The 24,360-nt window shown below is 40.2% G+C and overlaps 1 pseudogene; it reads left to right on the top strand.

The window, feature by feature from the left end:
• LOC100342712 (60 kDa heat shock protein, mitochondrial-like) overlaps positions 1-22,582 on the top strand; it is a 30,439-nt pseudogene extending 7,857 nt beyond the window's left edge.
• Positions 22,583-24,360: the final 1,778 nt, after the last annotated feature.

Here is a 24,360-nt window from a genome sequence, read left to right as displayed (position 1 = left end):
TGATCTGAAGCCAGGAGCCAGGAAACTCTTCCAGGTCTCCCAAGCAGGTTCAGGGGCCCAAGTCTTGGGCCATCTTCTACTGCTTTCCCAGGCATGGCAGAGAGCTGGATCAGAAGTGGAACCGGACCTCAAACTGGCGCCCATATGGGATGCTGGCACTGCAGGCAACAGCTTTACTGGCTATACCACAGTGCTGGCCCCAGGAAAACTCTTTTTTCCCCCGTTTTTGTTTTTCTTATTTTCTGCCCAAATACAGAGAACTATATTAGAATCTCATTTAAATATGAACAGAAAATAATGATATGTAAAATATTAAATTTATTCTTAATACATTACAAAATTTTTTTAATATATGTGTATAAATGCAGTGAATTTTGAGCTGGCATTGTGGCTCAGTGAGCAAAGCCACCTCTTACAATGTCAGCATCCTAAATGGGTGCCAGTTTGAGTCCTAGCTGCTCTACTTCTGATTCAGCTCCCCACTGATGCTCCTGGGAAAGCAGCTGGAAGATGGCCTAAGTCCTTGGGTCCCTGCAGGCATTCTGGAACACCAGAATCCTGACTTCAGCCTGGCCCAGCCTCAGCCATTGCGGTCATTTGGGAAGTGAACCAGCATATGTAAGATCTCTCTCCCTCTCTCTCTGTAACTCTGCCTTTCAAATAAATACTTCAATCTTCTTTTTTAAAAAATTCATTGATTTTAATATTTATGTTTTATTTAGATAATAAAACCAAAAAGGAAAAATTGTAGTCTGTTTCCCAGAAGAAGTTAGTAGTGTTCTCTAGCCCCACGTTAGACTCCTAGTGAGATGTTCTGCTAGTTAACCATCTGTTTCTTAAAAGCAAATGACAGACCTCAAGGAAATGGGATTGTGGGAAGGTGTTGTTCATTATGATTAAGAATAAATGATCTTGATAAGAATGAAAATCTGTTTCCTAAAAGATGAGAAACTTAATATATAATGCAGGTATTAAAAAAAAAGACTGCTCTTCTATAAGCTGAAGTTTTGGAGTCACTTCATAGTGTCATAAAGGAAGGAAGAAGATTCTATTAGCTGCAGCACATTTCCTCTGTTACAACTCATGGAAAGAAAAAAAAAAAACATACTTGTACCTCAGCTAAGTCTCTAGCTGCTTCTGCTCCTGGGCAGGACAATAATCAGAGAAAACTAGAGTTAAGTCTTAATGAAAAATGTCAAGTCTTGGGGAATATGAATTGGATTGGTGAGTTTTTCTTTCCTGAAGGACAACATGCAGATTAAAGAGCTTTTAACTGTTCTTGATGCAATCAAAAGGTTACGGTTGTCTGCTAGAAACTCAGTTTCAGCCACAGTTTATGTAAGTTGTTCACATTACTCACTCAGTAATGATGTACTTGGCCCCACTGTTTGTGGTCTGGTTCTCATTTGTTTGGTATTGCATTCCAAGACTGCAATGACTCAGAAATGTTCCTTATTTTTTACAGTAAGAAGAAATAGCATGTGCTGCCTGAAACATTTCAAATTTAAATCACTTGTCTGTGGTCTTCCCGCAATCTATCCAAGCAGGTGTATGTAAGTGAAGACTTCCATGAATTGTGTTTGAAGAATCAATATCTAAATAGAAACTCCCAAAGTTATTTTCTTACACTCATTTGACCCCAGTAGAGAATGTAACCTCCTTACAATACTATACAATATTTATTTTATCAAAGTATAGCTGCTGAGTGTTAGCAAGTAGGCTTTTCTGACTGCAGGAAAATTTTGCAAGATAAGATGTATAGAATATATATGAAATCTCTGGCAAGTGCATGTGAGGGAATATAAAAATCACACTCAAATCTATCTGGAGATTTGCCATATTCAGGAGACATGGGATTTGTGCTAAACTGACACTGAAGATAATAGTAAGGACTGTGAGTAAAATAAAAATATTCCTGACACAACATAGTCTTTTCCTGTGGACTAATAGGCTTTAGTGCTCTTAGAAAATAGGATGGCAGTCTTTAAATGTTCGGGTCTATGAAGATATCTAAAAAGAAGTGGAAATAGAGAGTCACATAAGAAATTACTCAGAAAATATGTTTTCTATAAATCCAGCTGGCTTGGATTCTATATGGAAGTTATAGGTATTCATTCATTAAAAAAGAAAATGTAGCCTCTCTCATGATTTACCATGTTCCTGTGTTTACTTTCTGTAACATCCTAGGCCTTCTGCTTTCTTCTCTTTCTCTGGGAGTAATTTGTAACACTCTCCTACAGTGACTAGCAACAGAGCAAAGACCCTTCAGAAACAGAGGGAAGAAAATCTTCGAAGATATCTTCTTCCAAAGAAACGTGTGTGGACAGGTTCTCACTTGTCTTATGTTACATACAAAAGAGTTTAAATGTGAATCAACAGCCAGAATTCATGTGTTATATACAAGAATTGTTACTCAAAAGAAGTAAAATATAGGGCTGGGCATTGTGCTGCAGTATTTTAACCCACTACTTGGGATGCCTGCTTTCCTTCTTGGACTGCCTGATGTGAGGCCCAGCTACTCAGCTTCCTATAGTTTCCTCTAATGCACCTGAAATGTAGCAAATACTGTCAGGTACATGAGTCCTCACCACCCTAGTGGGAAATTTGGCTGGAATTCCTGACTCCTGGCTTCAGCTTGGCCCAGCCTTCCCCTTTGGGGCCATTTGGGGAGTGAAGCAGTAGATGTAAGAATCTCTCTCTCTCTCTCTCTCTCCATCTCAGTCACTCTACCTTTTACATACACAAATAAATAAATGAAAATTTAAAAAGGAAGAAAAAATAGAACAATCTTTTCGGTCAGGGAAAGAAATTCGGAGGAACAAGAAGGTAAGGAAATTCTGCCCCTCGAGGAAAGACTAAATTAATCGCTCCAGAAGGTATCTTCAAGGCAGCAACAGGTGTATGTTGCAACAAACTTTGTCTGTGGTTTGCTGTTTTTATGTGACCCTCTGACCTCCCTCCCAAATCATGGCCCTGTCAATGATTTTCAACAAGTAACTCAGAAAACTTGGGAGAAGAGGAACACAAATTCAGATGAACCCACCAGAAATCAAAGCAAAGGAATTCAGTGCCATTCTTTTAATTGCTTGGAATCCCTCTAATTTGACAAGGTCTATTCTGAATCTGGCAATAATTCTTTGTAAAGCAGTATTTTTAAAGGTTTATTTATTTATTTGAAAGGCAGAGTTACAGAGAAGCAGAAGCAGAGAGAGGTCTTTCATCTGCTGGAAGGACTTGGTCCATCTTCTACTGCTTTCCCAGGCCATAGCAGAGATCTGGATTGAAAGTGGAGCAGCTGGGACTCGAACCAGTGCCCATATGGGGTGCCGGCACTGCTAGAAGTGGCTTTACCCACTATGCCACAGCGCTGGCCCCAATAAAGCAGTATTTTTATACTCAGTTCACTTCAAGTAAAGTCCCAGACATTGTAAGAAGAGATGTATTGTTCAGTTGCTCAACTCTCTCATAGTTAAAGTTTTTAGAAGCTTGAGTTAGAAAGCAGGAAAGAAAAAAAAAGCAGCAATTTGTTCAACAAAAGATGTATTTTTCTCCCCCTGAAATATAACTATGTTGTAGCACAACCTGAAGGGTATCAGGATCTTGATTGTTGGGAAGTTCTTTCTTCTCTCTCCAGAATGTCAGAATTTCCTGTTAGGCCATGGACAGGAGTAGCCTCTTTTTGATTTATAAAAAAAATCCATCCCAAAGGAGAAAATCAGAGACCAAAATAGCAAGAGATATTGCATCAGTTCATTACCTCAACTGCCCAGGCTTGCCACACTAACTTTCAATCAAGAAATGAACTTTCAAGGATTTATGATTTAATTCTCTAAGCTTCAGTTTGCTCCTCGATAAATTACGGCAACATATTACATGATTCCTAGGATAACATCCAGCCCAAAGTTTTACGATTTTCTTTCACAAGTGCAAGCATTTTCAACACTGTTGCTTTCCAAGCATTGAAAAACCAACATTTGAGTTCATCTCTTCCCCACTCTGGAAAATCAGCAATATCCAGGATGGTCCATAATCCTCCTCTGAAAGAACTGATAAAAGACTTTCCAGTCTGAGGCCATGCTAAGCCCCCTGTTAGTTCTTGAAGATAATCATTTGCAACCCAGCAGTGATTGTGGCCAATTCTCTAAGTTCTTTAATATGAAGGTTGTCAAGATCTATGGGTTTAATGTACCCAATTTGAGTTGGTCACTTTATCTGTTCTCACCTCTGTGGGCTCTCTGCTTCCTCTTGCCATTGCCTGTTCTGGTGATTACTTCATGACTGATGTTTTTGAGTGAAGATTGAGGTAGTTCTCCTCATCTTTAAGGTTTGTAGCTAGCTTTGTCATCTTAAGTCCCCCTTGTCTTCCTTAAATGCCTTCTAATGTTCCTATCCTTGGATTTATAACTGTACTATATCCATTTATGTGTGATAGAATCATAAACATTAAGTTATATGAGCAAATAAGATTGTAATAATGCAATGTAAATAAACATCTTCTCAGCAATCATAGAGTCCAAAATCTTATATTTTACAGATAAAGAACCAAGATCCAGGGAAATGAAGTGACTTTTTATGTAACAATGACATAGTCAAAACCAAAGTTACAACTTTCAATGTTTTTTCACTGTTCTTGCAACCATATAGAATCTTGTTCACTTGCTTCTCATATTTTACATGGAAGGTGAGGAATACAATATATATCCTTTACCTACCATGTATTATTGATTCTCATTTCCACACCTCCTAATCTGGGGGACTTAACGATGAAGGGAAAAGATCTCTGGTGCAACCGAATCTGGAAGGTGAGACAAGAGTTTGCAAAGAGCAAAGCATCCATGTCCCGGCTCTCTTTTGTTAAATGGGAGAACAGGAAAAATTTCCTCCCATTTTAACAAAATTATATTTTACTATAGATAACACATAATAGAAAACCCTAGTAAACTACTTAACAGAAAGCTACATTGAGAAAGTTCTCTTACAAGGGACAAGTCTTGCATACTTTTAACACATATTTCTTTAGCAATTTTTTTTTTTTTACCTCTGGAATTGACCTAGACATTGGAAACGGAAAAAGGATATAACCAGAGATCCAAGACTTGTGGAGATCACAGTGATGTAGTAATGAGTCCAGGGCACATTGATATATTGTGCTGTGTGTACAGAGCACAGCAGAGTGGTGAGACTCTAACTGCATCTTCTTTCTGGAGGAGAGGTTGAGGATGTGTGGGTTCCACGAATACGTGTAAGATAACATGTATAACCTGCATCCTTTGGGGTTCTCAGAAACCATGAGGCCAGTGTGGACAAGGGTACTACCAAGTTGAGGTTACATTTTAGAAAAGTCATTCTGGTAGTTATTTTGAGAGATAGGGGACCAGAAGGAGGAGTAGCATTCTAAACTATAAACAAGGACTCAGTTTAAAAAGCCAATTTTCAGTGATTCAGCTAAGAATTTACATGAGCCTTATAGATAATAATTTCTACAGAAAATAATTCACAGAAATTATGGATGCTGTAGAAAGTGTAAATAAAGGGTTTTTTTTTTTTAATGTCCAACATTGCTAACCTCAGATACAACAAGAAAAGCATATCTGCTTACATTTAACTAAAGCAGATAGGCAGCCACAAGAAATTTAAACCTGTCACATTAAACTTGGTCTCTTACAGTCAGTCCTTAAGCTTAAGGGTTTTTTAAAGATTTATTTGTTTATTTGAAAGGCAAAGTTGCTGAGAGAAGGAGAGACAAAGAGAGAGCTCTTCCATCCACTAGTTCATTCCCCCAGATGGCTGCAACTGCTGGGGCTGGGCCAGGCCAAAACTAGGATCCTGGAACTCCATCTGGGTCTCCCACATAGGTGATAGAGGCCCAGGTACTTGAGCCAAGTACCTGCTTTTCCAAGTATATGAGTAGGGTGCTGGATCAGAAGTGGAACAGCTGGGATTCCAGCCAGCACTCATGTGGGATGCCAACTTGCAGGTGGCTTAACCTGCTGAGCCACATCACTGCACCTAAGCTTAAGGTGTTTTATGTATTTATATACCAATACTTCCAATCATGTTTACATATTAAATGATAATCAATCACTAAGTGCTTAACTACTTGCTACAGGGAAGTCTGGTTTCAGAATCTCAAGAATAAAACACATTGTAGAAGAGCAGACTGGCCCAGGGTAAGGTACCTAGGACAACTCTGGGACTTTCAGAATAGAAAAATTTGAGCAGTCAGACTCAAGATTGACATTCAGGACATAGGATAAATAATGGCTGTAGGGGACAAAGGAGAGACAGTTAAAAAAAATAAAGGACTTTGGTTAATAGAGAATAAGCATGCCTGAGTCTTCTGACAAGAATATCAATTCCTTGGCTCCTTTCTTGAAGAGCTACTAAATCGAAGAATGACAGGTTCTCCAATTTGTAATTTTACCAACCAAAGGCTTTTAAATAAAACACTATTGCTCACTCCATGTTTCTTCCAGCATTTCATAAAGGAATGGGTATTTTAATAGCAAATGGACAGGCCGGCGCCGCGGCTCACTAGGCTAATCCTCCGCCTTGCGGCGCTGGCACACAGGGTTCTAGTCCCGGTCGGGGCGCCGGTTTCTATCCCAGTTGCCCCTCTTCCAGGCCAGCTCTCTGCTGTGGCCTGGGAGTGCAGTGGAGGATGGCCCAAGTGCTTGGGCCCTGCACCCCATGGGAGACCAGGAAAAGCACCTGGCTCCTGCCGTCGGATCAGCGCGGTGCACCGGCCACAGCGCACCGGCCGCAGCGGCCATTGGAAGGTGAACCAACGGCAAAAGGAAGACCTTTCTCTCTGTCTCTCTCTCTCACTGTCCACTCCTGCCTGTCAAAAAAAAAAAATAGCAAATGGACAGCCCTTTAAGTTGAATGCATTTAATGCTACAGAGTTTGTGGAATTTCATATTTTCCAACTAACTGTTAAAAACCCAACACTAGGCTGTCAACTGTCAAGGATCCGCACCTAGGGACCACCCATGAATTATGAGAGAAAGCTCAAAAGAAACAAATGCAAGGGTGGACTTTTGGTGTAGGGGTTAAGACACAGCTTGTGATGCCCCCATCCCATATTGGAATGTCTGGGTTCAAGTGCTGGCTCCACTTCTGATTCCAACTTCCTGCCAGTGTGCATTCTGGGAAGCAGCAGTTGATGGCTCAAGTAATTGGTTCTCTGCCACCCATTTGGGAGCCCCAGATTGGGTTCCATTCTCCTGGCTTTTGCCTTGCCCAGTCCCAGCTGTGTGAGTATTTGGGGAATTAACCAGGAGATAGAGGATCGATCTCTCTCTCTCTCTCTCTCTCTCTCTCTCTCTTTCACCAGGTAAATAAAATATATAAATAAAATTTAAAAAGAAAAAAGAAACAACTGTGGCCATTTCTGGAGCAACTGCTACTCCCTCTGTGGGAGGAGTGAAGGAGCCTAACATGCACTTCAGCAAGGTTAGGATCCCACTGATCAGCAGCATCATAGAGTAGCACTTGTTCACTGGCCAAAGGCAAACAAAATTGTTGTTCTTTTTCCATGTCCAAGTTTTCTGCCAATTGAAAACACTCCAGTTTTTCTATTAGATTCAGGTGTTCATGCAGTTGTCCACTTTCTACCCTCTTAATTTCTCCCTTCCTGAGATTGTGCAGTAATTTGTAAAGCTTCTGGAATCAACAATTTTATTATCTTCTGACTAGTAGTTGCAAATCTCGTGCATGTTTCTGGTTTGTTCACAGGTGGTCTGGCTTGTCTAGAAGAAATTCACAGTCTTGATTACCCACAAGGTTTAACCAGGTTGCAAAATTGATATCAGCCCTTATGCAACCTACAAAACCTCATGGGCACTCTAATGTTTACACAGAGCAGACATGCCTGTAAGGTACAAAGCTTCATCCAAACACCTTGTGTGTGATTGAACAAGGGTCCAACAGGGCAACAGGATCCAATTTTTAAAGTTACTTTTACAAGTCACTGAAGAGAGAAGAAAAGAGGAAACAGGTGAAAAGCTTAGGCCAAATGGACTGCTGTTCCAAGTATGTCCTTGCTCAAGAGGTAGCAGAGAATTCAGAAAACAGCATCAAATCACTTCTGTGAGGCTTCTTAATGTGTGTTGCCTAAGTGGAGGAAGGCCACTCCTTTCCAGAAAAAAATATTTGCCGGATCGCAAGTTGGAAACTACCCCTAAAGGATGGATGCAAACTGGAGCTACAACAAGAAAATTACAAATGCATGGCAGTCAGGAGTTGGAGATGCCTCAATAAAAGTGACAGGGGCTGTGTATCCTTAAACAACCTTCTGCTGGCAGAATGATACCATGAAATGGCCTGTTTTGCTGTTAGATGCACTAAAGATTAGATAAGAAAGCAAACAGTTCCTTGTGGAATACTCCAAGTCCTTTAACTGCCAAAATAAGGTCCCGGACTAGTTCAAAAGCAGAAAGTATTATAGAGTATCTGTAGGTACTTCTCAAAAGCAGAGAAATGATTTGAAAACCAAACCATTGGAGTAGCATTGAGCATCAAGACTGACTTGTGGTAGAAGAATGTCGAGAGAAGGGCCTCAACATATGACTTATAGTCTAATATGCTCTTTGGATGTTTTCCTTCCATCACTGTTCAGATTTGTTATTACACATCATAAACTAAGTAACTAATGATGACCTGTTACTCAGTGGATTAGAGGCATGTTGCAGGGTGGAGGGAGAGTAAATAGGGCTCTGGTTGCAATTCGGCCAATAATAAACTGTGTGGAATCTAACTTTCCTATATCAAAGTCCCTTAATCTGCAAAATTATAGGTATGACCTAAGGTATTCTTGAAATAAAATCTGATCTTGAACTTTGCCATACTATTTTAGCTGTCAATAATTATAATGAAAAAATGCCCATGACCTTCCATGGTAATCACTGTCACTAAGAATTGGACAAGGAAAAAGTCAGAATCAGGGAATAAATGGCATGCCAGTCTCTAGTATACTACAATAAAATACCGCTTGTCCCTTACTGAGTCTTATTAACTCCAAGAAGAATACCACAAATATGTAGTACTAGACCACTGTGATACTAATGCTATATAACACTCACAAATAGGTTACTATAAGACAACTTCCAGCAGGCAAAAGAAACACTGAATGAAGTGCTTATATATATTAGCAAAGGATTATATGATTTACACAGATAGCATCATTTTCTTCTTTAGGTGCTTAGCTGCCCTAATTTTTTTTTTAAAACTTAACCCAATTTAGATATCTAGATGAACATGCATTTTTACTACACTTCTGTATTACTTATTCAAGATAGAACTACTGGGGTCAGCGCTCTGGCTTAGCAGGTAAAGCTGCTGCCTGAAGTGCCGGCATCTCACATGGGCACTGGTTCAAGTCCTGGCTGCTCCACTTCTGATCCAGCACTCTGCCAGGGCCTGGGAAAGCAGAAGATGGCCCAAGTCCTTGGGTCCCTGCACCTGCATGGGAGAACAGGAAGAAACTCCTGGTTCCTGGCTCCAGATTGGTTCAACTCCAGCTGTTGCAGCCATCTGGGGAGTGAACCAGTGGATGGAAGACCACTCTCTCTCTCACTCACTCTTTCTCTCTTTCTCTCTCTCTGGTTCTGCCTCTCTGTAGCTCTGCCTTTCAGATAAATAAATAAACCTTTAAAAAAAGATAGAACTACTGAAGTTCTAGTATGGAACACATATAGTACCACAGTGATAACACAAGACAAAAGGTTTTATATGCACCTGCACTTGACTGGATTACATTCTAGGTGGCAAAATGACAAATCCAACAAAGATATTTTAATGTGAGATATGATAAATCTTTTTTTAAAGATGTTATTTATTTATTTGAGAGGCAGAATTACAAACAATGTGAGAGGGAGAGACAGAGAGAAAGATCTCCTGTCCTCTGGTTCACTCCCCAAATGGCTGCGATGGCCAGAGCTGCACCACTCCAAAGCCAGGAGCCAGGAGCTTCTTCTGGTCTCCCACACGGGTGCAGGGGCCCAAGGACTTGAGCCATCTTCTACTGCTTTCCCAGGCCATAGCAGAGAGATGGATTGGAAGAGGAGCAGCCGGGATTAGAACCGGCTCCCATTTGGGATGCTGGCACTGCAGGCAGAGGATTAACCCACTGTGCCACTGTGCCGGCCCTGAGATATGATAATTCTTACAAATATGCTTTAAAGGACCAAAAAGTCTTGATGAATTATCCTGTCCTTGGTAAGGATGGAAATAATTCAAAGGGCTTCACAGAGGACGTCTTGGAGTGGATAGCTGCAGGTCTGACCTTTTTGAGGACAATGGATTTTAATTAGATCTGGAACACAAAAGCTGTGGAGGAAAAGGCAGATGGAAGATCATTTGCAAAAGCACAGAAAAGGGGAAATTTAGCAAATGGTTGGTGTTCCCTTGTGCTGAAATGTGAGAGATCAGAAGAAAGGGATGAATTTGAGAAATAAGAAAGACCTTATTTTAGATTATGCTGAAGGTTTGGGGCTTTACTAACAAGCAATGAGAAGGAATTATCAAGTTTGAGGGCACTGGTTCATAATGGGATTGATCATGAATAAAATCCTAAGTCCCTAAAAATGCTCATCAAAATCACATGATCCAAGACAAGACCAAAATTCACCGAACGTCAATTGCAGTTTGGCTCCACCTGGTGGTAATTATTTAATTGTACTTAATTAGCTGTAAGGAAGCTTCTGGTCCCTGGAATGGCTGGACTTACAGGACGTAAGGTCAGTGATATCAGTAATCAATCAAACCTGCTTCCTTGACTTAAATTCCTGCCCCAGGAGGATACCAGGAACATGATTTCCTACAATTCCTCCCCTATTTTCCCTTCATTCTTTTTTTTTCCCCTTCCCGTCTATCCCCCTAAAAGTCAGGAGATTTGCAGAAGGCTGGTTATTGGATGAATACCAATCTCCAATCCATTTTCATTATCATGAAATTAAGCAATCTTAAAACTTAGATGACCAAGATGCAGCTCAGCAATGGAAATGAGCATAGTATTAAAGACTGCAGAAGGTTTTTTGCTCATTGTGGCACTGAGTTGAATATGCACCTTGACAGTTTGGGGATTTATTTTCTGAAAGATAAAAGACAAAAGTCATCTACATCTATAAAATCATAGAATATTGATGAATAAAGTTTTTATGATATTATTTAGCACTAAATTTTATGTATTTCTTTAATAGATAAAGAGACTAAAGCTCAGAAAGTTTCACTTCCCTTTGCTTATGCAGTTATATGCAGTATAGTGATAACCCAATGAATGTCTGGCCAAAATTGTGTTTGACTAGAGTGATTTTTTCACTTCTCTGTGTATCAAGTAGGTTTGGAAAATACAGTCATCATCAAAATCCTCTTAATCTTTTTTACATATATCAGAGAAAATGGAAGTCAGATAGACTAGAAACCACTACGCAGTACTGCACAGCACAAGAATTAACCCAACTTTCAAAGTATGTCTTAAACCAAAAAATTCTGATGTTTTGAATATACTGGTTGACTTTTTACATAATAGTAAAAAAAGGCCAATATCCTCTAATTTCATGGACTCAATTCAAACTACAACTTAGATATATCAAAATAACATCTAATACCAAACAAAATACAAAACAAGCAAAACAAACAAACAAAAGCTAGGCAAAGAAGCAAAAAAATTAGTTCTCCCTAGACTTCTAACTCCATTCGTATCCCTAAATAAAGAAATGATTATGGGAAAACTTCTTTGTATTTCCAAACCAAAGAAATTTAGATCCATTAATGAGTGCTTGGAAACCTTACTGAATAGAAAGTAACTGAACATTCATAGATTATTTAACCCCACAAACAGAACCTTTTGTCTGTTTGAAAATGAATACTCTTGCCTCAGTTTTTTTGTTTGTTTTTTGTTTTTTGTTGTTGTTGTTGTTTTTGACAGGCAGAGTGGACAGTGAGAGAGAGAGAGAGACAGAGAGAAAGGCCTTCCTTTTGCCATTGGTTCACCCTCCAATGGCCGCCATGGCTGGTGCGCTGCGGCCGGCACACAGCGCTGATCCGATGGCAGGAGCCAGGTGCTTCTCCTGGTCTCCCATGGGGTGCAGGGCCCAAGCACTTGGGCCATCCTCCACTGCACTCCCTGGCCACAGCAGAGAGCTGGCCTGGAAGAGGGGCAACCGGGACAGAATCCGGCGCCCCGACCAGGACTAGAACCCTGTGTGCCGGCGCCGCTAGGTGGAGGATTAGCCTAGTGAGCCGTGGCGCCGGCATTGCCTCAGTTTTAAAGTTCCTGTAGTCTGGAATAACCGAGGAGTCCAAGGTGGTATTTTCAACAAATAATGGAAAAATGGACTCAGAGCAAAGCTTTCTTACGTGAGAAAAGTTTGGATAAGTAGAATTACTACAACTTGTTTCAATATCATTCTGCAGATGTACTGAACATTTCACTTTGAAAGACAAAAACCATTATGCCCCAATATTTTTTAGAACAAGGATAATAGCCAATGAGAATACATAAACTGATATGAGTGGCTAAGATTAGGTATGGCACCAGGAAGAATTATCAAGAAAGTGTTTTAAACTTCAGAAATATCTTTTTCCATTCATATAGCACATGCCATCGTTGCCATGCTTTCTATCCCTGTATAGCTTTGAGTTTACCTGCAGTTGATAAGGACATTTCCCATAACTGCTGATGGGAAATTTCTATACTTCATTGCCTGTGGCCCATCTCTTGCTGTAGTAGGATAACTGATTCAGACTCTCCACAGTTCAAGAATGAGGATTAAATCTGGGCATTTAACGGCCCAATGAATAACCTCCAAAAGCCATTATCTCCCATAGAATATTCCAAGGCATATTCAACACAGTGATTCAGAGAGTCCCCAGTGGGGTTGGGTTTCCTGTTCCAGAAGTCATAACTCATTCATATTCATTTTCTTCCTTAGCCCTGCTTTCTTTCCTACATTTGCTTTCTCCTCTTGTTCTTCCTGTGAGAACCTCCTAAAAAGCTACCTGTATTCAAATCCTTATCACAATATTTGCTGTGCCATTCCAGATGTCTAATATTCCCTGTGTTGACTTCTCAAGGGCTGCAAATAAATCTAACTTAATATCCTGCACAGGCACTGTGCTAGGAGTTTAGAGTTTGAATTATAATTCTGCTAACCTAATGTGTTTCCTTGTGAAACTTAATTTTTTTCATCGAGAAAAAGAGTTGGATTGTGTGTTCTATAAAGTATCATTGAGCTTTCACTTTTTATTTGTGCTTAACCCAAGGGTCATATCAGCCCACAAAACATTTTCAGCAAGGATGGCTGAATGAAGACAAAAAAGGAAGTATAAGGAAGAGACATAGTAGAGAGAAGTAGAGGGAAGAAGCCATCTATTTAGCTCTTAATTGCAAAATAATAACTTTTTTAAAAAGCTTTTTCAACTCTCCAAACAGCTATAATAAAACTATAATGCTTGTATTTGTATGGTTATTAAACTAAATTTTATGTATCATAAACATATGAGAGTCATAAGTATGTGTGATCTGTGGCACAATAATTGGTCCTTTATCCATTTAAATATTTTCTGTATTTGTTCATTTCACAGTTCTTGGTCAACAAACTTATTTCACAAATTCTCATTCTCTTTTCAAACATCAAGTTCATCTTTAGAAAATGAAAACGTTTCAACATTGAAGAGATTCAAAACAGTAGAAAATCAAAACTCATTTATATAATTTCTATTGAATTTATTGAAGAGATCCCATATTTATAGCCATGATTTTTATTGAGAGAACTCATTATTTCTTTTTTTTTTTTTTTTTTTTTTTTTTTGACCGGCAGAGTGGACAGTGAGAGAGAGAGACAGAGAGAAAGGTCTTCCTTTGCCGTCGGTTCACCCTCTAATGGCCGCCGCGGCCGGTGCACCGCGCTGATCCGATGGCAGGAGCCAGGTGCTTCTCCTGGTCTCCATGGGGTGCAGGGCCCAAGCACTTGGGCCATCCTCCACTGCACTCCCAGGCCACAGCAGAGAGCTGGCCTGGAAGAGGGGCAACCGGGACAGAATCCGGCGCCCCGACCAGGACTAGAACCCGGTGTGTCGGCGCCGCAAGGCGGAGGATTAGCCTAGTGAGCCGCGGCACCTGCTTAGAACTCATTATTTCAAGATGAGTTAGCTCCAGCTTGCAAAGATGGATGTCCGCAAATCATTTTTAGAAAATTTCCATTTAGGCCGGCGCCGCGGCTCACTAGGCTAATCCTCCGCCTTGAGGCGCCGGCACACCAGGTTCTAGTCCTGGTCGGGGCGCCGGATTCTGTCCCAGTTGCCCCTCTTCCAGGCCAGCTCTCTGCTGTGGCCAGGGAGGGCAGTGGAGGATGGCCCAAGTGCTTGGGCCCTGCACCCCATGGGAGACCAGGAAAAGCACCTGGCTCCTGGCTCCTGCCATTGGATCAGCGCGGTGCACCAGCCGCAGCGCGCCGGCCGCAGCGGCCATTGGAGAGTGAACCAACGGCAAAGGAAGACCTTTCTCTCTGTCTCTCTCTCTCTCACTGTCCACTCTGCCTGTCAAAAAAAAAAAAAATTCCATTTATCCTCCTCACCCAATCAGCTACTTCTGACAAAAGCATAGCGGCGCCAGCACACCGGGTTCTAGTCCCGGTCAGGGCGCCGGATTCTGTCCCAGTTGCCCCTCTTCCAGGCCAGCTCTCTGCTGTGGCCTGGGAGTGCAGTGGAGGATGGCCCAAGTGCTTGGGCCCTGCACCCGCATGGGAGACCAGGAGGAGCGCCTGGCTCCTGCCTTTTGACCAGCAGCGAAGGAGGACCTTTCTCTCTGTCTCTCTCTCTCTGTCCACTCTGCCTGTCAAAAAAAAAAAAAAAATAGTAATAAATTAAAAAAAAAAAAAAGCATAGCTCATATGATCTTGCTACCTCCAGAAACTGAATTCACCAATGGAACACTGTCCTTGTTATGATCAAAAACATCAAGAGGGCATACAAATTTTACAAATGAACTCTTGCTTTTATCAAAAAATACTTTCTAATAGTACACTGACTTATTTCCTTTTATTCTTCCCCCTTCCTTTTCTCCTTTCTCTCCTCCTCTTTTCCCTCTCTTCTTCCTTCCTACTTCCTCTTTTAAAAATAATGTGTACACACAAATTCATATTGAGCAACTATATTTTAAATAACTCTATAATGAGAATACCTCCCCCATTATAGGCTGAAGGAGCTCAGTCCTGGACTTCAGAAGCTGGATACCTGGACCTGAGTGGGGAGTTGGAAGACGGAATCAGAGCAGCAGGAAACCTATGAACAGCAGAAGGGAGCCACAGCTAGAATTGTCTCAAAGTCAGATTCCTGCTACAACAACACTGCTGTATGCAGAAGGAAACTAAGAATAACAGGAAAATGAGAAAGCTGTTCTTGCTTTGAGGAGAGCTTAAGGGATCCTGGGGAAGGAGTATTTCTTACAGCTAGCATACTTCTCTGGAGTAAAATTTCTATATGGCAAGACACTATGAATAAAAGAGGACAGAAATAAAAATGCAAACTCTATTGACACTTGCTATGGGCTGAATTGTAGCCTCCCATGATTCCTATGCTGACACCTTAAACTCCATTGTAAAGGTATTTGGAGATGGGACTTTAGGGAGGTAATTAGGTTCACATGACTTCATGGCAGGATTGGTGCCGATAAGAGGAAGGGTTGCCAGATTGCCCTCTCTCCACCTTGTAAGGACACAGTGTGAAGATGAATGCAAGCCACAAGTGGTACCCTCATTGGAACCTGGTCATGCTGATGTTCTATTTCAGCCACCAGACCTTCGGGAAAACAAATGTCTATTGTTTAAAACACTAAGTCTCGGGCTGGCGCTGTGGTGCAGCGGGTTAATGTCCTGGCCTGAAGCGCTGCCATCCCATATGGGCACCGGTTCTAGTCCCGGCCGCTCCTCTTCCGATCCAGCTCTCTGCTATGGCCTGGGAAAGCAGTAGAAGATGGCCCAAGTCCTTGGGCCCCTGCACCCACATGGGAGACCAGGAAGAAGCTCCTGGCTCCTGGCTTCGGATCAGCGGTGAACCATCAGATGGAAGACCTCTGTGTAACTCTGACTTTCAAATAATAAATAAATAAATCTTTAAAAATAAATAAATAAATAAAACACTAAGTCTTTGACATTGTTCTGTGGCAGCCCATGAGGAATAATTTAACACCCATATTAAAAGGATGTTGAAAATGAAAGCTATAAAATACCAATGTTTTATATATATATAATCCATATTATGTTACAAATATTTTAGAAAGTTAAGAAAGCAATTAAAACTGATATGGAAGCTTCAGAAATTAATATATATGTATAAATTTAAGGAATAAAAACATAGGTTACAGAAAGCATTCATTTGGTTCATTAGCAGATTAGTCATAACTGAAGAAAAATAATAACCAGAAAAAAATTAAGAATTTATGAAAATGTAGCAAAACTAAGAAAATGTACTTTTTAAAAAGGATTTAAATAATTTTAAAAAATCAAATGAGAAGCTCAAACATGTTTATTTGCAGTCCTGAAACCCAAATATAGGAAGCACAATATGTGATTAGAAGGACAAATTATCCATAGCCTTGGAAACTCATGACTGGAGCATAGGGAGACTACTGATGCCATAGACAGGAGTGTCAATTGGTAAAGTCAACAACAGGAGTCACTGTGCACTTACTCCTCATGTAGGATCTCTGTCCTTAATGTGCTGTGTATTGAGATTTAATGCTATAACGAGTACTCAAACAATATATTTCACTTTGTGTTTCTATGGGGGTGCAAACTGTTGAAATCTTTACTTAATGTATACTAAACTGATCCTCTATAAAAAAAAAAAAAAAGAAAAAAAAAGAAATTATCAACTCCCAACTTGACTCTCACTGGGATTAAACATGACAATAGGTCTGATCTGATTTCATCATCATTTAAAAAAAATCATCTATTATTTTTCACTTTATGTTTCTGTGTGGGAGCAAACTGTTGAAATCCTTACTTAATGTATACTAAGCTGATCTTCTGTATATTAAGATAATCGAAAATGAATCTTGATGTGAATGGAAGGGGAGAGGGAGTGGGAAAGGGGAGGGTAGTGGGTGGGAGGGACGGTATGTGGGGGAAGCCATTGTAATCCATAAGTCGTACTTTGGAAATTTATATTCATTAAATAAAAGTTAAAAAAAAAAAGAATAAATCCATGTCTCAGCACATTGCAGTATATCTGGGCAGGGAGAAGCAAGGAAACCACCAAAGAAAAAGAGAACAACTTTAAATTATCCAGAGAGAAAGAAAGGAATGATAACTAAGAATGGAAGATTTCTAGTCTATGCCCACCAGCATAGCTAAAGCATAATGAAAAACTGTTTCCAAAGTCTCAAAGAGAAAAAGCAACTATCAAGCTAGATTTTTGTTTTCAACTAATTTATTTCTCAAGAATGAGTGTCAAATATACTTGTTGATAAACAATTTCCTAAAGGCAATATCTAAAGGGAATTCTGAAGGCAAAGGAATGGCCAAATACAAAGATTAAGAAAAATGGTGCTTTGAGAAGCAATGATTTAAACCGTGCTTGTCTTGACTGTCAACAAATTTTGGGATTTTTTTTCTCTCTTCCTTCTTACCATTGGTTGAACCCTTTACTTAACACAGAATTAATCATATGTGTATAAAGTCAATTGAAAATAGATTCCAGTAAAAAATAAGAGTGAGAATAAAAGAGGGAGGATCTGTATAGTTCTGCATACATTCCTACAGATTTACTTCCAAGGGTAAAGCTAAAAACTTGCCATGGGACTTCAAATCCCATTAAGCTGTGTGATGATAATGCTATCTTAAGTTTTAAAGTGATTATATTAAGTGTTGATTTGATCATATTGATAAGATTAGGTGTTAAAGGGATCATATAAATAAGATTAAATGTCTGGCAATTACAATACATAGAATTAAATAGGAGAGAATGTTCGAACATGGAAAGCAGCCCACACAGCAGACTCATAGAATGACAATCGCTATAAATAGCACTTTGACCTCAGAATCAGCACTTAAGGCATTCTAGTCCGGCTGAAAAGCCCATGAGAACATTTCAGGCATGGAAAGCCAAGACACTGTGGCAAAAAAAAATGTCCTATATGAAAGATCTCTATGAGTAAGACCACAGGGGAAAGTAGGGACCATCAAAGAAGGATGTACTTCTCTCTGAAGGGAGAAGTGAATGTCCACTTTGCTTATGGCCTTGTCTAATTACTGACAGAGATTGTGGGCTCAAAAGGCTTCCATAGCCTTAGCATCTCATGTCAAGAGCCTCGGGTGATCACGAAAGTTATACATAAGAGTGCTAATTGTTAAATTAAAAACAGGAATCACTGTGCACTTACTTCCCATGCAGGACCTTTGTCCTGAATGAATTGTACTATGAGAATTAACTGTCAAACTTGTTCTCAAACCATTTTTTATTTTGTGTGTATGTGTGCAAATTGTTGAAATCTTTACTTAGTATAAAATTGGTCTTCTGTGTATAAAGTTAATTAAAAATGAATCTTAATAGAGAATTGAACTGGGAATGAGAGAAGGAGAAGGAAGTGGCATGGGAGTGGTGGTGGGAGGGTAGGTGGGTATGGTGGGAAGAATCTCTATATTCCTAAAGTTGCACTTATGAAATTTGTACTCATTAAATAAAAGGTTTCTAAAATAAAAAAAAAAAAGGAATGACTGGTGGACTCAAAAGCAAACATAACAAAAGACCAGAAGAAAGTGTCTAAACCAAATTAATGCTTCCAAAAACAGTTTCTAATTTCTGGGATGAACAAATACCAAACTGAATACAAAAACTGAAGAAGTAATAATAATAATATGAATTGGAAAGTGGAAGACTGGAGGTTAGCCATTCAATAATCCTTTTATTATTTGAAATGAGGGTAGACTGTCAGGATATGGTGAAATTTTAGACTTTACATATATGTGATAAAAGAGTTTTATTTCTGTTTAGAACATGGAGAGCCACAAAACAACTTTGTCCCCACCTTAATAATGAGAAAAACCTGGACATAAAGTCATATTTTTTCTCACACTCATCAAGAGTAACCAGATTATTAAATTCAAAAGAATGGCAAGTCCCTGCAAGCAGATACCAGACAAATGAACTGCTTCCCTTCTGAGAGGACAAAGGAGCCATGACAAATATGGCCAATAAGAAACAGCTAATATATTAACAATTTCTTAAAGGCCAACAATGGGTTAGCATGACACACCCAGACACATGGAGAATTTGCAGCCATTCAGAAACTCATTTCCATTGGCCTCTACTCATGAGAAAAACTGAGGTTAAGGCAGAAAAATAGAGGAAGCATTGTCAGTGGTCCATTGGCATGAAACCCTAAGATTTTCATGGACCCTTCTCATACAAAGCAAAAGTCTTAGGACACTGTGCATGAGTCAGGAAATCCTCCCGCCACTCAAGACTTAGGGAAAATTCACTATTCCTGATGACAGGGTAGAAGACAAAATCTTCTGCTTTTGGAAAGATGGGGGGAAATGACCAATTCCCATTATCAAGCAAAGATCTACCACTTACTGAGGAAGAAGAGAAATCTGACTGCCCATACAAATGGGACAAGAAAGTTCTCCAACACAAGACTACACAGAAAAGCAGAGAACTGTTACTTCATGCAAAGGGACAGAAAATAATTTTCTGCTCAAGAATCCTACTGATACAAGGAATCATTTGCATACCATGGATTGGGAAGCAGGAATGCTGAAAAAATTCCATTCCCATGCCCAGTTTCACAGGGCCTGCCCAAAACTGATGCAGGACCAAGAGAACTAACAAACTCTCCATCCATACCATAAGACTGAGAAACAAACTGTTGAGGGAGAAGCCAAAAAATTAGAGATCTCTACTACTGTATAGACATTTAGGAATTTCCTAGTGCTAAAGGTAAACTAGGAACACTCAGAAACTAATTTAGTGTCCCACAAAAGGAAGCAACAGATATGACTACTGGAAGAATTTGAAGTCCATAGCAGATAGAAAGTGGCCACAATAACAACAATACAAAAAAAAAAAAAAAAAAAAAAAAAAAAAAAACAGAAAAACAGAATTAAACCCTCACTCACAACCGATAGTCTGCCTTGCCCTGTGCATTCCTGGCTGCCACACCACAGAAATGCTTCATTGTGCATAGTCCTTTGCCAGATCAGACCTATGTCTAGGACACTGGCTCTTCATCTCATTTGGGCTTATGCCAAAGAAGTAAAATTTGCTGCAGATGTCCAAGCCTTAAGGCTTCAATGTGCAGACATTTTAGCCAATGCTGTAGCCATTTCATTGAGACCAAGGGACAAACAGCAAATACAAAACAGATTTGGGGAAGTCCCAAAATAACAAATGATGGTGTGACTGTTGCAAAGTCAATTGACTTAAAGGATAAATATAAAAATATTGTGGTTAAACATGTTCAAAATATTCCAGTCACAGAAACGAAGAGGTTGGGGATGGCATCACCACTGCCACTATCCTGGGATTCTCTGTTGACAAGGAAGGCTTTGAGAAGACGGGCAAAGGTGATCATCTAGTGGAAATCAGAGTGTGGTGTCAGCTGTTGATGCTGCAATTGCAGAGCTTAAGAAGCGGTCAAAACCTGTGACAACCCTTGAAGAAACTGCTCAGGTTACTGCAAAAATTCTGTAAATGGAGACAAAGAAATTGATAACATCTGTAAATGGAGACAAAGAAATTGATGACATCATTTCTGATACAATGAAAAAGGTGGGAAGAGAAGGTGTCATCCCAGTGAAGAATGGAAACACATTGAAAGATTATTCAGAGATTGTTGAAGGCATGAAGTTTGATTGAGGCTATGTTTCTTCATACTTGAGTAATACATTGAATGGTCAGAAATTTTGATTCCAAGATGCCTATGTCCTACTGAGTGAAAAGAAAATTTATAATGTCCAGTCCATTGTACTTGCTCTTTTTTAAAGATTTATTTATTTGAAAGTCAAAGTTACAAAGAGGCAGAGGCAGAGAGACAGAGAGAGGTCTTCCATCCACTGGTTCACTCCCCAGATGGCCGCAATGGCCGGAGCTGCGCTGATCCGAAGCCAGGAGCCAGGAGCCTCTTTCCAGGTCTCCCACATGGGCCCCAAGCATTTAGACCATCTTCCGCTGCTTTCCTAGGCCATAGCAGAGAGCTGGATCAGAAGTGGAGCAGCTGAGACTCGAACCAGCACCAGCATGAAGTGCCGGCACTGCAGGAGGCAGCTTTACCAGCTTTGCTACAGAGCAGGCCCCTGTACTTGCTCTTAACATTGCCAGTGCTCAGAGCCAGTGTTGTGGCATAGCAGGTGGAATCATTGCCTGGGACACTGGCATTCCATACAGACGATGGTTCATATCTCGGCTGCTCTGCTTCTGACCCACCTCTCTGATAACGGCCTAGGAAAAGCAGAGGAAGATGGTCCAAGTACTTGGGCCCTGACACCCATTTGGGAGACCTGGCTTTGTTCTTACTCAGCCCTGGCTGCTGCAGCCACTTGGAGAGTGAATCACTGAGTGGACAACCTCTCTGTCTTTTCCTTTCTTTCTGTAACTCTGGTTGTCAAATCAATAAATATTTTTAAAACAACAAAAACTAAAGCCTTTGCAAACAAAATAGTTTTAACAAAAAGTTTCCAGTGCTCACCTTAAGCCCATAGTCACAATTGTTGAAGACATTGAAGAAGAAAGTCCGGGTACATTCATTTTAAATAGAGGCCAAGTTGATCTTCAGGTTGTAGCAGTAAAAGCTCCAGGTCTTCGTAACAATAGAAAGAACCAAGTAAAAAGATGTGGCTGCTGCTACTGGTGGTACACTATTTGGAGAAGGATTCACTTTAAATCTTGAAGGTGTTGAATTTCATGACTTAGGAAAAGTTGGAGAAGTCGTTGTTGCCAAAGATGATGCTATGCTTTTTTTTTGTGAGTTCTTATAGGGTTTTTTTTTTGTTAATTTATTTTGTTTAAGGAATATAATTTCATGCATTTAATATATACAGATTTGGGAACATGATGATTCTCTCCCCCCCCCACCTCCCTCCCACCCATACTCCTGCCCTACTTTCTCCTCCTTCTTCCTTTCCCATTCTTATTTTTCACAAGGATCAATTTTTCAGTTAATTTTTATACTCATAAAATTAACCCTACACTTCTTTGGAAAAGATAACAAGGCTCAAATTTAAAAAAGTATTCAAGAAATCACTGAGTGACTGCTAGTGAATGTAAAGAGGGAAAACTGAATTAATACCTAGCAAAGCTCTCAGATAAATAGCTGTGATGAAGGCTGGTGGCACAAGTGGTGTCAAAGTAAATGCAAAGGACAGAGGGTTCCAGGTGCCCTAAATGCCAAAAGAGTTGCAATTGAAGAAGACATTGTTCTAAGAGGGGTTTTTGCCCTGCTACAGTTGATTCCAGCCATGGACTCCTTAACTCCAGCTAATGAAGATCAAAAAATTGGTATAGAAATGTTAAAAGAACACTTAAAATTCCTTCAATGAATATTGCTGTGAATCCCTCTAAGAATTTTGAATACAGTTGATGGGGATGATGGGGAGGTGGCCAGCATCACATCCAGAAAAACAGCTATAAAAATCACAGTATGTTTCTCATGAGAAACTGTAAGCCAGAAGCCAATACTTTGAAGTTATAAAAGCAGGAAAAAATGGGTTACCCAGGCAAAGATCTTTCAATGGCTCTAACAATTGGTCTCCTGCCAGCGCACATGGGAGACCTGGATTGAGTTCCCACCTCCCAGCTTCTGCCATGCAGCTGTTATGGGCATTTGTGGAGTGAACCAACAAATGCAAGCTTTGTGTGTGTGTGTGTGTGTGTGTGTGTGTGTGTCCCTCTCTCTCTGTGTGTGTCTGACTCAAATAAATAACTACATATTTAAAATAAAAGCAGAGTATTGCAGGATTTATAATATAAGGAGACTTCATAAAGTTAATGGAACATTTTAAATCCCTGCATAATGTACTTATAATATACTTTTTTTTTCTTTCTTTCTTTTTTTTTTGACAGGCAGAGTAGATAGTGAGAGAGAGAGACAGAGAGAAAGGTCTTCCTTTGCCATTGGTTCACCCTCCAATGGCTGCCGCGGCCGGCGCGCTGCGGCCAGTGCACTGAGCTGATCCGAAGGCAGGAGCCAGGTGCTTCTCCTGGTCTCCCATGGGGTGCAGAGCCCAAGCACTTGGGCCATCCTCCACTGCCTTCCCAGGCCACAGCAGAGAGCTGGCCTGGAGGAGGGGCAACCGGGACAGAATCCGGCGCCCTGACGGGGACTAGAACCCGGTGTGCCGGCGCTGCAAGGTGGAAGATTAGCCTATTGAGCTGCGGCGCCGGCTATAATATACTTTTTCATAATACACATTGTCCATGAACCTTATGAAGACCCTTGATAAGCATGGATTTCAAATATTTTCTAATGATTCTATTTTGAGAGGCAGAGACATGTATGCACACCTACACACACACAGAGCACTCCCACAAGTTGGTTCATTCTCAAATGCCCACAATGGCTAAGGATTGCGCCGAAGCCAAGGCTGAAAGCCAGGAATTCAATGCAGGTCTTCCACATGAGTGGCATAAACCCAATTACTTGAGCTGTCACTGCTGCCTTCCAGGGTCTGAGTTAGTAGGAGCTTGATTCAGGAACCACAGCCAGGAATCAAATCTAGATACTATGATGCAATATGTGGGGGTCAAAACTGCTAAACAGAGTGCCCACTCCTCAAATTTTTTTCTTGATCTTTTTAAATGTCCTTGTATGTGAATATTCAACTTCCTATTAATAAAAATAGAGACAATGTTAAAATTTATGTTTCTACTTTTTGTTAAACAAATGAACACTTCTGATTCACGTGGGATGTTCAGATTAGCTCAGTTGACTGCAGAACCACTCCTCAGGTAACCTTAAAACAGTTCACACATTTCTTAACACATTAGTTTCATCCAGGTAGAGAGCACAGGCCTTGAAAACAGTCAACACTGGGTTCAATGTAGAGTAGGAACTTAACATCTACCTCACAAGCATCTTGTAAGGAATAAATGCGCTTATGTTTATAAAGGGTTTAAGTCAGGGTCAGAACCAAAACATGTGCTCAATAAACATTTGCTGTCATTCTAATCCTGTTTTGAGTCTATCTAAGGTATCATCAAGGATGTGCTTCAAAATACACTCTGATAAATAGAGAATTTTTTTCATAATAGCAAAACTGCTAAATGGTCTAAATGCCTAAAAATATCCCAGCAGTTAAATAAATTAGATTAGCAATTTTGTAATCATTAAAATAAGAAATATTTGCTTACACAGGAAAA

The sequence above is a fragment of the Oryctolagus cuniculus genome, chromosome 14 (genome assembly GCF_964237555.1).
Source record: "Oryctolagus cuniculus chromosome 14, mOryCun1.1, whole genome shotgun sequence".
In the NCBI taxonomy this organism is placed as follows: Eukaryota; Metazoa; Chordata; class Mammalia; order Lagomorpha; family Leporidae; genus Oryctolagus; species Oryctolagus cuniculus.
Note: the sequence above shows the minus strand (reverse complement) of the source record. Positions and strands in the feature narration are given on the sequence as shown.